Source organism: Geospiza fortis, unplaced genomic scaffold (genome assembly GCF_000277835.1).
Source record: "Geospiza fortis unplaced genomic scaffold, GeoFor_1.0 scaffold275, whole genome shotgun sequence".
In the NCBI taxonomy this organism is placed as follows: Eukaryota; Metazoa; Chordata; class Aves; order Passeriformes; family Thraupidae; genus Geospiza; species Geospiza fortis.
In genome coordinates, this window is record NW_005054341.1 from 3,637,676 (window position 1) to 3,654,879 (window position 17,204).

A 17,204-nucleotide genomic window follows, 5' to 3' on the forward strand; every position below is an offset into this window, starting at 1 on the left:
CTCATAAATTATGACTTGTGAGCCTAAAATCCTTTTCTAGTTAGGGTATGCCTTGGGGCTGGGGGAGGTTGGATAAGGTACCAGGGGTCTGGAGGAGAAGGGAAATGCCTGGTGCCTCATTGAGTGCCTGTTCCTGGGGGCACTTTGCCTTAATTCCCAGGGATGTCATGTTCCCATCTCTGTCCCCTGAGTGATGCCACCAGTCTGAGCCTCCGCCTCTGTTCACTCTGGGATGCCATGTGAAGTGTCTTTGTGCCCTGATGGGGAAAGGCAGTTTTTTGTGTGAGGGCAGCTGAATTCTCTGAGCAGAGATCGGTGGATTGGTTCCTTGTTTTATTTATACCCTAGTGCTGTGTAGCAGTTGCTCTCAGAAAAAGCCAACCTCTTTCCTTGTATCCTGAAATCCCCATGTCAGCCAGGCAGGCTTTTGTACTGCTAAAATTATCCATTATTTACCTATGGGTATCTCAATTGTTCCTATCCTTGACTGGGCTTGTTCTTTTCTTTTGGTCTTCTTAGGGGGATTAAAATTAGCCAGATGTTGAATGTTTTTGTATCAATCAGATGGAGATACATTTATGTACAGAATTAATGTAGCTTTGCCCAAGTAATGAATCAGTGGAACTGTGAGTGTGTGGGCTCAGTGTGTGCTTATGCCAAGGACTTAGGGAGAGGTTAGGACTGAGACTGCTAAGCCCAGGTGACTTTGATTGACATTCATTATTCATAAAGGTTTAATTTCATTTATTAACAAGGTTAAACTCATCAGTATCATTTATTGGAGCTGGTGGGGGGGGGGGAGAAGTATGCAAAAATCATTTGTCTCATTTGCATGGAACTTTTTTAAGAAAAAAAATCACAGAACCATAATGTAAAGTATATAGGAAATGGTCCTGTTAGTTATTTGAGAAATTGTCAACATTTTATGTTGTATCTGAAATTATTGGAAAGTCTGGTGTGCTCTGCCTCAGTCTCATTGATATCAAAGTGTTGAGTACTCTGTGGTGCTTTGTGAGCATTCTGGAGTGCCCGGTGGTTTGCATGTGCGTTGCTGCCATGGCACAGGTTTGTGACACGCTCGTTTGTCTTCATCTGTCACCAAAATGCCTCATTTAGGCAGCATGGCCATGCTTTAATCAAAGCCATTAATTACTCAAAAAAGCCCTTGTGTGATAAGGGTGATGTAACTGCGATTACCTCTTATTTAAGTGTGGGAAAGGTGTGATAACTGCTCACTCAGTAGCTGAATTTGAGCTGATGGTTATTATGGTGTGCAGTGTAATTGCAATGTAGTTAAAATGCAGGCATTTCTAATATGAAAAGTACTTCATCTATCAAGTGGCACTAATAGGTGGATCACTCAGAGGAGCTTCCCAGTTCCATTACTCATCCCATGTCAGAGCCCAGAGTTTCCAGCTCTGTCAGTGCTCAGCTGCTCTGGGAGCTCACCTGTTCAAACACGGAGCTCCTGCAGAGCAAGCTCAGTGATATTTATTCATTTGAAGTGATTTGGATGCTTCCAATTAAATAGTTATGTGTGACTTCAGGTGTAAAAATACCAGCTGCCTCCTTTAGGAGTATCTACCAAAGAATATGTACCTTGTAATGGAATTGCTTGGCAGTTGTTTTCCTCTTGGGACAAGTATGATCATCTTCTGGAGGGAAAAATAAAACACAAAAGCCAATAGGGTCACAGGTTTCTTCAAGAATGTTGTATTTGCAGGTATAAAGACAAAACTGCTACCTGTAATTTTTATGGGCGGTATTAAATAATGATAGGGAGGTTCAAAATGCCATGTAAGTTTAACTTCTGCAGCTTTCAAGCCAGTTTTCTGCAAGTATAAAGGAAAATAATCCTGTCCTACTTTGGTGCTGAGCTGGGAGTTAGAGTCGTCTTCCTCTGCGCGGGATGGCAAGAAGCACTGGGTGATTGCCGGCTCTCACTGCTGTGGGGAATCTCTGCTGCCTTTACAGGCCGCTGGCATTGCTGCTGGAGGAGAGAGCTGTGGCCACATTTATCCCGGGAGGAATCTCCTGAGGCTGAACTTGACTCCAAGGGGATCAGGTTTGGAAGTTTCACCCTGAAAGCTTGCAGGGTTAGGTTGTGTGTGAATGAAAGCAGAGTTGTGAAGCTTGGGGCAGGGTCTGACTGTGCGCACACAATTTCCAGCTTGTGCTGTGTGTAACCATGTAAGGAAATATCCCTTATTGTTTGTAGCCATGTAGAAGCACCTCCAGCCACTCTCTCTTCAGGGTTTTGGAGGCACTTTATAAACAAGGGATATTTGCCTGGCTGCCAGCACTTGTCCTGGGAGTGATAGAGAAGTGATCCATTCATGCCAAGCTGAGTTTGACCTTGTTGAATTTAGAGTGTGAGGGCTCTAAACAATCAGGGAAATGAGAGCAGGAAGGGATCAGCCAGCAGATGTGAGCAATGGGATCCAAATGCTCTCTGCTCTGTGGGCAAAGAGGTTGGGTCAATAACATCAGGCTGCAGGAGACAAAAAGGAGTTTGAATCGTAAAGCAGCTGAAAACTTGCCAGACTAATTTTTCTTCCCCACTTTTTGTGACTCTTTGAACAGCACAGAGCTCCCATAGCACAGCCACTGGAATGGAAACACAGATGCAGAAAGGGAAACACCAAAATGTGGGGGTGTACCAAACTGGCATCCACATTGTGGCATCCAGGAGCTGTGTGTTGTGGGAGAGGGAACTTTGTAGGGTGTCAGGAATGAGCTCTTGGCCAATTTTGGTCTCTTTTTAAATTTGTCACTGAGGATATAAAAGTAGCAATCTTGGTCGGAGATTGCTCTGCAGCTGCTTGCTGTGGCTTTGTGGGCAGCACCTCCACATTCCTTCCATATCTGAGGCATGTACATCTTCCAGAGCTCTTAGTGCAGCAGTGTGCGCTAATTCAGTAGCTGCTGAAAGATGGAATAAGTGAGTACTAAAGATCCCGCCTAACTGCACGGAGCCGAGACATTCCTTTCCCTTGAAATCCCCATTAATTTTTGGATTTGTTTGGGTAAAACAATGTCTTTTGGTCTGAAAATATCAGAAGCACTGACCTTTATATACAAAACAGGCACTTTGGTAATCTTCCCCTCCATTTTTCATGGCATGGGGTGATTGTTGTTCAAAGCCTTTTAAACGTCTTATTTGAAAATTTTATATCCTTCTTCAGAGAAAGGAATTGTTAAAAAAAGAGTTGAGCCCAGAGTCTTCCTAGTTAGAGATGGGATGTAAGAGGTTGACTCTTGTTTAAGGACTCCTTGGTAGATTGTTCTTGGGAAAAAAAAGTGGGGAGTGGTCAGCATATATTTTTTATTCCTTTCAATTAAAATGCTACAATATTTTTATTTTCAAAGTGGCATGATTAGCTTTGTGTTCTGGGGAATATTGGAGAAACTTTTGTATGTTGTTCATATGGGTGCTGTGACCATCAAACTGCAGCAAAGTGTCAGCCCAGCCCAGGGCTGGTGGAGCCTGGGTGTCCTTTTATTTTTACTGGCTACATTTTAGATTGCTGTCATCTTGTTGGGTTGTCTGATTAGTAGATGAGCTCAGTTTTAAAAAGAGCCTGATTTATTTTGTTTTTCAGGCTAATTGTCCAAGTGGAGATCACATTTGTTGAGAATAACCTTAGCAGTTTAGAATATTGTAATTGGAGTTTTCTCTGCTGTTGGTTGGAATAGAAATAAAAGCCATCTGCTTTTCAGCTTTGTCTGTAGATATCCATCATCTCACTGGCAATTTTGTTCACTGTGCTCCCAACTGATGTGTTTCCTCTGACTAAATTCCCTGGAAAAGCACAGAAATTGTATGGTTCCTTCTCAGAAATGGCAATGAGAAGCAAACATAGTAGAGAAAAAAAATTCAGGCAATTCAGATGGGAAAAAACGTCAAAATGTATCAGGTAAAATGATATAGACATGAACCCAACCTGTGTGTCTGGCAGTGACCAGGTAAAGCAGCAGGCAGTGATTTTTAAATGTTTTGATTATTGTGTTTTTACACCTTAGGGATCTTTAATACAGCAATAACTTAAGGCTAATGTATTTTAATGTACTGTAGCATTTTAACGAGTGCCTTGTAGCAATGGTTAAAGTCACAAAATGTTTTCTGTTAAACTTTGCTCTTTTCAAACACTCCAGACTTTCTCTGTCAGCATAGATAGTCTGGATTTGATCTATGCCCAAAGCAGATTTCCTGGGGTTTGTTACTTACCTCTATGCATTATTTAAAAAAGAAAAAGGCTTGGCTTCTTTTGAGTCGTGGCCATCATAAAAATTGTCCTTTGTGTTAGAGTTTATAAGGTAAAATTGCAAATTTCCTCTTTTCAGTTTCAGAGAGGAGCCATTTAACTCTGAACATCAGACCTGACCCACAGCCACGTCCTGTCTGCATTTTCATGTGTTTAAGCCTCGTGTTAGTGAGGACCCTGCTAGTGGGATGAGGATTTGAAGGTCTTGCTGCAGTTAACATTTTACCACCTAGGAAGAATCATTCAGTCCTGCATATTCCATGTTTTGATAGACAACCCGATGTTTTTGAACTAAAGGTGATTGTTTCTCTTTTTTAAAACCAAATGAGCTGGGATGCCTTTTGAATGGCTTCAGTGGCAGGCAGAAATGACTTGTAGATGGTTCATGCTTCTCTTTGCAGTGGCTGAAGAGCTGATTTCTCTTGTAGCTGCTTCTGGCAGGTTTGATGTTCAAAAGGTCGGTTGCATGAGAATAAAAAGAAAAAATCTTAAATGGCATCTTTGAACTAGGCAGACTGTAAAATTAAAATTCTAAATGGTTGATATGAGGCTTGAAATGTCCCTGGAATAGAAGACTAGGACCAGTCACCTCCTTTATGGAGGAATCTTTTCTTGAGGGTTGGCTTTTCTGCCTCCTTTGCTGAAATTTCCATGCAGCTATTTTATTGTCTAATTACTGCCAGTGAAAGTTATTTCTTCTGTCTTAACAGCCATTTCTGAGAGTTCTGTGCCCCTCCTGACCCCACAAAACCCTCTTCATTTCATTTGCCTCTGTTGTAAGCAGTCTGTGTCTGTTCTTTCCTTCCTTTGCACCTTGATCTTCATAATCAATACTGCCTAAAGTTCAGATCTAATGATTGCGATCGCTTGGGAATCTCCAGCATACATAGAGGTGATCAGAACTGCAGTGCTCAGAGAAGATCGCACGTGGGATGGGGGTTTCTGGTCCCTCTGGCATTTCCAGCATCTGTGTGAGGTATAAATGTAACCTGCCTCAGTTTACCTCTATTTTGGGTCAGTGTTTTAGCACTAGGTCTGCCAAGCAACTTTTTTCTCTGTATAATTCTGTCTATAGTCTCAGCTCTGGTTAATGTGTATCTTTGTCTGAGGAAAATAATCTACTTTCTAATAATTTTTTTCCATGCTTTACAGTTTGAGATCATCTCTGTTTCATCAATATTCAATTGGATTTTTTTATCCAGTTCATTATCAAATATATAAAATTGTATCAGTCAATGTGACAGGAAACATTGCTGTATCTATTCCTTCCACTTAGAGTCTATAGCCTTGGTTTCCTTTTAATTAAATATTTTCAGCATTTTTCTGCATGTTAGCACATTGTTCAGGTATTGCCTTGCCAGATTCCTTATTTTAAAATTCCAGGGTTATAACCAGCTGGTAAATTTTAGTCAAATTAAAAGCATCTTTCTCCTTCCCCATCTCCCCTTTGCTCCATCAAGCAATTTATTCCTCGTTTGTATTTTTTGCAAAATAAAGCAGTTTGGGCTGTTGCCATAGTTGCTTTGAACTTTCATTTGTCAGGCCTGAGCATTGCAAACAGTTCTAGAAATGCCTCCTGCTACTGATTTATTTTTATGAAAATGTTCCAGCCTGTGCCAAACACGAGAGGGACCTTGACTGGAACGCAGGTTCAGAGGTGTTAGAGGCAGAAGTATCCATGGAAACAAAGCTCTCTGCAGAGGTGCAGGTATCCTCCAGCCCTCCCCGGCAGAGGTGGGCTGTGCTGACCTGTCTGTGCCAGCTCTCACCTACACAGCTCAGCTGAGCCCTGTTTAGTGTCAGCATGTCCCACAGCTTCCCTGCACAGGATGAATTCTGTAGGGATGAAATAATGGATCCAGCACCTGATGCTGTCTTTGTAGAGAAAAGAGTAACCTTGTCCTGAAGGCTTTATACTTTCATCCTGCATCATAAGCCATTCCCTCCCATTTTGCTGGTTTTTTAAAGCAGCTGTGTTCAATCCTTTCCTTAACTTTCATCATTTCCACCCTTCTTGAGTCTGAGCTAATCCAAGCAAGGCCTGCAGCCAAACCCAGCTTGCCTGGGTCAACCAAGCAGTTGCAGTTAGGAATATCATAGCTGGGGTTAGGTGCACAAAAACATGAGAAGGAAGCAGTGTTCAGGTGCTCAGCACACATCTCATAAACCAGCCCTCAAGTAATTTTCCCTCAATTCCTAAAAAAGATCTCTAAATGATGATAATTTTTTTTCCTTTTTACATATTTTTATTTCTCTAAAATGAGTCTAACCTTGGACTCAGGTAAAGGGTGGTCACATGGGTAAAAGCTGGCAAAGAGAGATGGGACCTGACAGCAGAATTGCTGGCCTGGTGTGTCCCCCCCTTCATCCCATTCTCTCGTTCATTCCTCTGGTTTTGCAGCCAAAAAAGCTGACTATTAATGAAGTAAATCCTTGTTTTAATAAACATTAACTAGGCAACATGTAATTATAGATTCAGGAGCAGAAAATAATAGCTGCTACATTAAGGAGTCTCAGTGTAAATAATGAATCTCAAAGCTGCAGTGACTTTTTAATAAAGATGTCAAACATCTAAAGGCTTCTCAGCTGACTCATGGGGGGTTTTCCCAATTCCCATGGTGTTTGCATCCCTCTGTAGTTCAGTTTTGGGCATCAGTGCTGTGATGTGCATTTGTTATACAGGACTTGGCATGAGCTGCATGAGGGATTCCCCAGGGGAGTCCCAGTGGCTGCTTTGGCACCTCCTCTGTGGTGTGAGGGCTCAATCCCAGGAGCCACCTCACACTCTGTTCCTTTCCAGCCATGCACTCTTCCCAAATATGACAAGAGGCTCTTGCTAATTGCAGTTGTTGTCTAAGTGGGACAATGAAAATAAATGGGATTTATCTGACAACAGGTCAGAAAAAGCTTTTTAACTTTGTTCTTTCTGTTTAACTTACTGGCTTGATAATGGGGGAAATAAATTCTTCAGAGAGGTGTCCTGTGTTGTATCTTAATCTGTGGCACTTGGATCACGTGCTCTGAAATAACTACAAAGAAATGAAGCTTCATTTATTGTTTGCTGAGTAAATCGTGGTGTCATATTGCAGAAAGAGATTTAAGAAATGTCAGCTGTGAGCAAGCAGGGTCTCCTGCACCTCCCTGAGCACTTGGCAGTGCAATGGAGTGGGGTTCTCTCTGGGCATGAGCCTGTGGGGTGAGTGTGATCCATGGGTTTACCTTAGACCATGGACTGGGTTGGCATTGGCACATCCAATGCATCAGAGAGGGAGCAGTGATGGCAGGGCACTACCAAGGCCTGATAAATGTCATGAATAATTAGATGCCTCCCTCAAGGACTGGATTAGGCAGCTATAGAAATTGTTCCTGGAAAATTCCCAGCACTGCTAGTTGTATTGGTTGTCCTATAATCTGGTGGGATTGTAAACCATTTACATTGTAAAGGACTGAGAAGCGTGGTCACTGGAGTCAGGATAATTATTAGTAATTATTATGGTAATTAATAATAGCAATTATAGGACCAATGGGTCTCATCCTTCCAATTAGCTGGCATGAGATGAGGCTCTTTCAGCAGAAAAGAAGGGAGAAAAAGTACTCTGGTTTCCTGTGCTCATAGCCAGCCCTCGAGCAGATAGGGAATTACAGCAGAAATTTGTTACTGGGTTTGTGGCTGCTCTCTTACTCTTCCAGTACCATTTGTATAATCTGTTGACATCATCAGCTGATGGAGCTGTGCCTGACCTGCCTTTTGCCTGAAGTTTGTTGTTGCATCAGCAGCCAGAGGAAAGCCTTGTGTGCCCTAAAGCTGCACACTGTGTGCTCTAATAGGGCATCGTCCTGTGCCTGCAAGCTTGTCCATAACAGGGGAAATTGATTAAAGGGGTTGTTCATGGGGAAAATCCACTCTGCTGCTTTGGAAAGCAAGCCCAAAGATACATTAGTTCCCCAAGCTCCACCTGGGGCCCAAGCAAAGGACAGCCAAATCAGATATCAGTCACTTGGACCTGGCAGGGCAGTGCCTGAAGTGACCTGGGAATGGTATTTTATGGGAAATAACACTCAAAACCCTTAAAAGGCCAGCAAGGGGATGTTGAAGGAAGTAACCACTAAGGTGGACACATCTTCCCAAATTAGCCACAGCTTCAGAAGCACATCTGCTGCCTCAGACAATTCAAACCCCATTCATTCATTCATTGATCTCAGCCTCTTTCTTTTCTGTTCTGTTCCCCCTGCCAAGAGCGAGCCTGTTCTCAGTGGATCCCTGGGAACTGTGGTGGCCCAAGTGCAGAATGGATTTTGGGAGAGCTGTTGTGTGTGGCAGGTAGGAGGATGCTGACTTGGGAATCATTTATCAGAGCACTAATCAACCATGCAGTCGTTTCCTACTGCAAGCTCAGCCTCTGTCATCCTGAAATATTGAAACCGGGGAGGTTTAAATGCTCTGCAAATATAGGCCCAGTCATGGGGAAAAATGAAAAGTGCCAGCCCCTGATGAATGACATTGAAGGCATTGTGGCAGTGTGGAGCTGAGTGAGTGTCTGGTGCTCTGCCCTGGACTTGGTTTCATTGCGCTGCCTGGGAGCTGTGACAATCTGCACTTGCTGATGGGAGCTGGAGGGACTTGGGTGAGCACATCCCATTTCCTGCTGCTGCCATCAGCATCCCAATTTTAGAAGCAGTTAATGGGAGGAGTCTGTTTGGTGGGTTGGTTTTATTCCTCATTTTTACCTTTTCTTTTCCCTTCTTTCTGCCTATCCAGCCCCCTCAGGAGACCATTCCCCAGTCTGATTGCTGTAGTGGTGGTGAGGAGCATTCACTCCTGGGAAGTCCTGTAGCTCTCACACTACAGCTTATGGAGCTGCTTTCCCTCCTTGGGCCTTCCCTCAGTCACAATAGGAGTGGCAATTCCATTCATTTTTACTTTGGCTAATCAAGCCAAGGTCTCTCAGTTCCCAATTTCCTTCTGTTCCCCAATTACCCTGGCAGTTATTTTCAGACCTGTTTTACTTGCTGACTTTTTTATAGCTCTGGTAGCCTTTGTTCAGCATTTCAAATGAGGTCATTAGGCCTTTGTACAGCAGCCTGAAAGCTCAAAATCATTCTCATAGATTCAATTCTTCCTTTTTGTCACTGCAAGGCAGCTTCAAATCAGTGTCCGATCCCCTTGGTGGTTGTTCAGCGAGTTTTCTATTCCACATGTTTACATCAGAAAGCTGCTACTGCCTGAGTTTGTACCTCGTGCTGCTGAGTTTTACCCCGTCCTGTTTTCCCTCATCGTTCATAAACTTGGGTTTGCATGAAGAAAATCAGCAGCTGACAAATATTGGTAATAAAAGCATGTTGAGAGCTGCTCAGAAAAGAGCATTCTTACATTAATTCAAAGCAACAAAAATAGATGAATCAGATAAATTTGAGGATAGGTGTTAATGTTTTATTTTGAAAACTGTTTTCTCTGATTATTTTATGCTTGTTTTCTACTCTGAAGTGGAAGAGAACAGCAGAACAGGGGCAAAACCCCCAAGCTCCTGGACTATGTGAATCATGTATGAAAAACCACCTTTCAAAATTGATTTAGGAATGATAAAATTATTTTAAAACCTTTGTGATAGCCCTGGATTTTGTAACTGCATTTAATCCAGTAATACTTTGAGATTAGTCTCACAGGCTTGGAGGCCTTTGATGTTTTTGGCTTTGTCTTTGCTCCTTATCTTCCAGCTTTACCTGAGCTCCTCATGGAATCCCATCCCACAAAAAGAGCCAGCAGATTGAAATCCAAAATTCCACAGATCCTATTGCAACTCAGACAAGGTCCCCAGAGTACAATCTCCAAATTCAGGTGCTGCTGAGAAGACATCAGGAACTTTTACTGTAGAATATATTGGGAAAACTGCAAGTTGTCATGTTTAACAAAGCCCCTTTTTTCCAACAAATAATCTTCAAATTTGATTTCTTGTCAGAAAGATTTGGGAGTGAGGAAAGTTACGCACAGAAGAAACTTCTGGTATTTGCAACCACTTAAGCAATATATAGATTATGATATGTTTGCTGAGACTTTGATTCTACCTGCACATTGGCCAAATAAAATTAGCATTGGACGAGAGATTTCAGTGAAGCAAAGTGGGTGAATTTCATAGGTGGAGCTGAAATTTGCATTTGGCACATTACCCCACAGCTGAGGTTCTGATTGATCTGTAAATCAGCTTTAGGTAAAATTACAGCAAACCATATCCTCCTGTCCTGACTTCTGCACAGCTCAGATGTTGCAGGAGATAACTTCCAGTTTAATTTCCAGATGTCCTGTGCAGCCAATGGAGTGCAAAAGTCTTGAGCAAAGTCCTCTTGGATTATCTGATTTAATAACAGAGGAGAAAATAAAATTTCCTCTTGAGTTCTGCATTGGTATAAACAGACATAACTTTTGACTTGTGGAGGCTGTTCTGAGTTGCTGAGACTTTGTTTCCACTACAGGGAGTTTGTGGAGTTTTCTGCCACAGAAAATGTCGTTCTTTTAAATGGAAAGGGTGGCTCTGTTTAAAGGGAAAGGGGACAAAAAAAGACAAAGGGAAATGTTTCCATTGTGCAGAGTAGGGGGAGAGAAAAACCAACAACAAAAGGCAAAGCCTTTCCCTTCCAAAACTTCATCTATTCATACTAAAGGTCATTAACTTTATTTTGTATGGAAAAAAAACCCAAACAAACTTGATGAAAAATGTAAGCATTTAAAAATTCCCTTCAAGAAAGAAGGTCCTCGTGGATTCTGGCACTGCAGAGTTACTACTGAGCTGGTTACAAGTAACAAGTTTGAATCATAGAGCCCAGTCTAATTTAAGATCTGCCATTATCATCAGTGGTTATTAATTTTGGAGGATTTTAGAGCAGGTTCTCAATGAACATGGAATGAGATAAATGCCAGGGGACTTGCTGGGTGAGAAGTTTTCTTTCCCGGGATGGGAAAGTCCCCTTTGGATCCTTGAGCATTTATTAAGTCTTAAACAACAAATACCAAAAATAGGAGCCAGATCCTCAACTGACATTGGAAAATAGTTATTTTTGAAAGTATTTTTTTTAATTCATTTTTTTATGGACAGAGATATTTCCTGGCACATGACAAGTCTGTTTTCAAGGGGTGTATGTAAAGCATTTGCCACAATGACAAATTAATATCTTTGTGCCAAAGTTAAGACTTAAAGCCTCATTCAGCTTCATTAACGCAGCCAATTTGTTGTGCATCCCACCTGCATCATGCTCAAGCACATAAATGGCACCCTTGATATTCTGTAATGACTGCTCATTCCCTGGCAGAGCAGGATGTGTGGCATTAACATGAAGAAACAAATCCTTTCTAATTAATTTTTTTTTTACCATATTCAGGATAGGCAGGGTAATTAACATGCAGCAGGATATGGTCTAGATGACCAATTAACTTCAAATAGGTGTATTCTGGTAATTATTCCCCATACAGCAGTGCAAATATTAGATTAAGTTTTAGGAGTGAATTTTATGGATCTTTGAGTTTGAGTAATTTAAGATTAAATAAATTGACTGAACTGCACCTGAAATTCTTGTTAATCTCCAGACCACTTTCCCTTCCTTCTGCCCAAACACAGAACTGCTCGAGCCAGCACAGCCTGAAATTCCCAAAGAATCCCTTTTGCCACTGAGCTGGATACAAACCAGGAGGGATGCTCAGACACCCCTGGGTCCCTCTGCATTTAGGAGCTTGGGTTTGCTTTGGATCATTGTCACATTGCACACATATCCAGCACATACTCTGGAAATCAGTCAAGGCCATGGAGTTAATATCACTTGAACAGCCTTTAAATTAATAGTGAGTAATTGGCTGCATTGCAGCCACCAATTAAATGTTTCAGCAGAGCTGCTGGTGCCTGACACCCAGAGCTGCCTTGCTGACAGACCAAAATTCCACATGAGGCATCCTTGCTTTTCCAGACATCCTCAGAACTTCTCATGGCCTTTTCTTCTCAAGATCCACCTTGGCCCATGCAAACCAATGAGTGGTGCTGTAAATTTCTGCTCATAGGTCAGCAGTTTGTAAATGAGAAGGTTGATGCATCTTAATATAATAATAATCTGGATATTAAATAAAAGTAAAAGCAGCTGTGGTTGTGCACTCCCAAAGCCTTTCACAACCCCTATCTACAGGGAATCAGCTCCATGGCTCAGGAAATCCATTGCTGTTTTCCAGCTGGTCACATTAACACAAAGGAGGAAGGAATAGTTAAACCCTTGCAGAAGGACCAACTTCCATACTGACAACTGCAGGAGAGAGATCTGGAAACCCCATTGAACAGTGCCTCTGAGTCCTGTGGTTCAGCCACATTTCCATTTCTAAGCAACCCCTCTTCTCTCTGTAGCCACACAATTATTTCCATGGGTATTGACTTTGCATTTGTGCAGTTACAAGAGTGGATGTTGCCACCCACATTGCAGCCCTTCCATTAGGAACATGAGTTAATATTGCTAATATTATTACCATTAGTTAATAAGCACTGGTTGAGTCAAGTTGAGATTTTCATAGCAACAAATCCAACTGTCCAAAGGTGCTTAATCTCAATTACATAAATTCATCTCTACCACATGAAGTGCTCTTAGAGAGGTTCATACAAGCTGGTGCAATGAGCTTTTTTAATAGCGCTATAATTGAGAACTCAACATGTTTCCAAGTGCTGTTTAACAATTAATTTGCCAAATATAAAATTTAATTTAACTATTTTCAGTCCAAATAGAGACATGGGTGGGAAATTTCAGGCGACTGAAATTGCACAGAGATGTCACAATAGCTGGATGTCATAAAGGAGGTTGGTTGTAATTAGTTTGGCATTGAAGACCTGTCTGCTTAATTTCTGAAAAACAGCAGATTTACAGCCTTGGCAAAGGTCACTCAGTATAGGAATAAGTCTGTGCCACACCAGACACTTGATACCAGCCTTTCAGAGCCTGAAAAATATCAGTGAGCAGTGTTCCTGTCAAACAGTTTCTGAAAAACTTAAACCTTTTTCATGTACAGTCTCTGGTCTCTCAGCAATACCACAGGCCAGGCTGGGTGCCAGCATGTACCAAGCTGCTTTCTGAGGTACCAGCTCTCACCTTTATGTAAATTGGATGGGATTAAAAGCTGTGCTGCAAGAACTCTTTGATCACAGAAGCAGCTGAAAATTGTACAGGCTGCATCTCTGAGCTGCTCTATGCAGTTCATCCAAGGCTGGCATCCTGCTCTGGCTCTGGCACCATTCTGCCATTCCTGCCTGCATCCAGCATGCTGATCTGAAGCCCAAAATCCAAGTTCCACATAAGCCAGCCATTTGCCTGAAACCCTGAGGATACTTTGGTATTTAAAAGTGGGGTTTTTTTCTGAGACATATCACAAGTATTAAAAAAAGGGAAATTAAACAACTGCAGAGTGGATTTTTTTTTTCAAACTTAGCAAAGGTTTTTGTTATACATGAGGATATGAGGGAAAGATCACTATAATGAATGTCATAAGCCTTTGATTTACCTGCTTGGTTTTAGTCTCTTACTATTGAATTACAATAATAAAAGGCTGGTCAGGACAGCAAGCAGGAAATGAAGCAGCAACTGGTGATAAAAGAAGCTTTTAGGGAAAATACATCAAGGACCCTCCAGGAAACAGCAAGATATTCTTGCTTCAGAACCGTTTGTGGGGCTGCTTCCTGTGGGGCTGACAGCCTTGGTTGAGTTTTGTTTCCTGCTTTATTCCCCAAGCTTTCCAAGGCTGGAGCTGGGGCTGCACTGTCCTGCCTGTGCTGAGGCAGCAGCTCGTGGGTGAGTTTGACAAGGGAACACTGAGGGCTGATGTCATTCAGGCAAACCCTTGCTGGGAGTTTGTGGCTCTCATTTGTTTGCAGATGAGTTTAGATGATAGCAGGAACTGGCATTTTGCAAAGTGCTGTTTTGTCACCTGAAGCGAATGTAACAAGCAAAAATGCAAAATGTAAATATTCCTGGAAGGGCTGGAGGTTCACTCTGCTGATGGCATGGGAATGAGTATATGAAAATTAATTGCATGAGAAACCTACAGATTTGGCAAAGGAGTTGTGACAGTTGCTGGTGTTTCAGTTGCTTTCAGTTCATGCTGCATCTGAAGTGCAGCATGAATGGGCCCCTTTCAAAAATGTTGAATGTTGAGATCCTCAGTGGATGACTTTCAAGGGCTGCTTTATTAAATCCCACCTTTCTCTGCAATGGTCTGATTCAGGAGCCTCCTCGTGGCACAGAGGTGGCAGCAGGATATGTGAAAGCAGGATCTGGGCCCTATTTTGGGAAAACAATGTCATGCTGCTTATTTGCAGTCAGCCCCAAAACCTGGTGCTTTGCATCTGGAAAGTGAAGCACAAAGTACTTCAGAGGTTGTCCTTAGAGGCAAGAGGCAGTTCTGCTCTTTGGGATGTACTTGTGGCAAAAATGGGATTTACCAGAGCAACAAAAACATCAAAGGAGCCAGGGTAGGGCAGGGTAGGGCCCACCAGCAAGGGATGTGTCTGACAAGGCTGAATCAGTGCCTGCAGTGACAACCCTGACCCTGCAGCAGCTCAGAGTTCCCTACAAAGGGAAATTTGGTTTATCTGGCGCTGCTGAAGTACATCTGAAGGAGAAAGGACGGCACACTGGAGTGTTGCTTTGCTCAGTAACAAGTGAGGGGAAATGCCAGTTGTTTATCAGCAGTTTGGAAGTCTGACACTTGATGGATGGCCTGAGAGCACTGCCTGGGCTTCCCCTGCTCCTCAGAGAGGCTCTGACTTGGCTCTGGCATTTGCTTAAGTCACAGCAAAGGCTGGGAATTACAGGCTGGGTGTTTGCATGCAAAGGAAATGCTCTAAAGCTGCTCAGAGGAGCTACAAAAGGGCAAGGGAGCGTATTTCAAAGAGAATTGGAGCAGTAAAATTTGATTCACTTGGAACATCTGACTAGCAGATGGTAAGGAATAAACTGAAGACTGTGAAAACCGTGTGGGTGTGTCATGGGCACGAGTTCCCAGCAGGTGAAGTGTGGGACTGGTGTAGCACAAACCACAATCCCATCTCTGGAGCAGGAGCAGCCGTGACGCTTTCCCAGACACGAGGGTGGCTCTGGTCTGTGCCAGCCTGGGGCCACAGGAGCCAGCAGAGCCTCAGCAGCTCCAGAAGGGCAGCTGCAGGGAACAATCTGGACTTGTTCAGTTGGTACTCCTGGTGTATTCCTTTTAGGAGACAGGAAAATGGTCCAGAAGATGCAAAGTCACGCTGGGTGTCACTCTTTCAGCCAGCAGCAAGTTAGAACTGTGCTGATGTGATCCTCCCAGCAGGCCTGCAGCATCCTTCTCCAGGGCAGAGCTGCCCTTTCCAGAGCTCTGCATGGGAGCACAGAGGGCCTTTGGGTTTTTACATGGAAGGAGAACATTCCTTGTTTTGTTCAGTTCCACGTGGCTCAGTGGTTTGGTGTCTTGCTCAATAGCTCAGCTGGTCTGTTCTGACTTGACTCCTTGGATCTCTGACAGTTTACTGGATTTAAATGGGAAGAATTCATTGCTTTGATTCTTGGAGATATTCTATCTTTTGGACATAAAACAGCAGAATTAGTGAAAACTTCCTGGCAAGCGTATATATTTTTTTAAATTTTGTAAATGTGCTTTCCCTGTGTTCTCACCTCTTGTTTATCCCCAAGAAGGTGGAGCATGGGGAAACTTGTTAATGGAGCTCACAGAAATGAAAAAGGAGAGTGGCTGCAATGTTTAGTTTGTGAAAGAGGGCAGACATTAGCCTTGGGAGCTGTGCTTTTAATTATTAGTCACAAACTTTGCTTTCAAGGCTGTACAGAAATGGAGAAAAATCCCACATGGAGCTGTGCTTGCACAGAGAGGAGATTGCATAACTGGGCTGAGATGACAAAAAGCTGTTGTTGGAATCAAACCTGTGTCTGTGGGGAATTGTAATTCCCAGTAAAAAATGCAAGGGATACATCTATAACTGGGGGTTGTATCAATAACTTGTGTACATAACAAATCATTCCAGTTTTCAAAAGCCTTCAGAGCAAGGGATAAACCTGTGGCAAATTCAGCTTGGCAAGTGCAGTCCTGTGGTTTTTACACAATATTCAAAGCTTTCTTCTCCATCATCTTCAGCTCTTCACACCCTCCTGGAGAGACTGACTGAGCACCCCCAGCCCCCACGTGTATTTGGCTGACATTGGGGTGCAAGGAGGGGATTAAAAATCACTTCTGGGAGCATGTATGGGAGGTTTCAGGGTATTTCTGGCTCTCCTCATAGTCAAAACATTTTAGACATAAAAACTTGTGGAAAAATAAATGTTCTGTGTGCTGGTGTAAAGAACGTGTAAGGCAAGCCCTTGAGGGGATAAATAACAATGATAATAGGGAAAAAAAGTAAGAGGGATTAAAGCCAATTCTAGGGAAAAATTTTACTCTTGTGCTTTAAAGCACACCTATAATAAGGTATGTCTTTAGTTGCATGGTTTTCATGAGGTATAATCACATACTTAAAGCTTTCAGAGAGTTCATCCTTTGAAGTACTTTTCCATATCAGGGTTTTAAAAACACCCACAAAACCACCCATATTGCTGGATTACTTTTTCCCATCCAGCATTGCAGCATATCCCTGTCCCATCCATCCCTCAGGCTTTCACTTGTGTCTGTAATGTTTTGCAAGGATTTCACTGAAGTCAGTTAAATTAATCTGCATTTACCCTGAGAGTTTGCAGAGCAAGAGCTGCTACATCTCATTTTTAAGGGTTCTCTCTTTTTCAAACACAGGCCCTGCCTATAAAGGGGTGTGTGGTATTTTCAGGGTCCCCCATCGTGGGGAGGAATGATGAATCTGACTCCATGTTCTTAGATGGCTAATTTATTATTTTATGTTACTATATTATATTAAAGAATGCTATACTAAACTATCCTAAAGAATA

At 42.5% G+C, this 17,204-nt stretch overlaps 1 long non-coding RNA gene across 1 annotated transcript in view; it reads right to left on the bottom strand.

Moving 5' to 3' along the window:
* Positions 1-4,645: 4,645 nt before the first annotated feature.
* The window catches only part of LOC115948026, a 103,064-nt gene continuing 90,505 nt past the window's right edge, over positions 4,646-17,204 (bottom strand). Inside the window, exon 3 of the long non-coding RNA XR_004081882.1 lies at positions 4,646-4,699. This is a non-coding gene — a long non-coding RNA (uncharacterized LOC115948026). The remainder of the gene's footprint in view (positions 4,700-17,204) is intronic.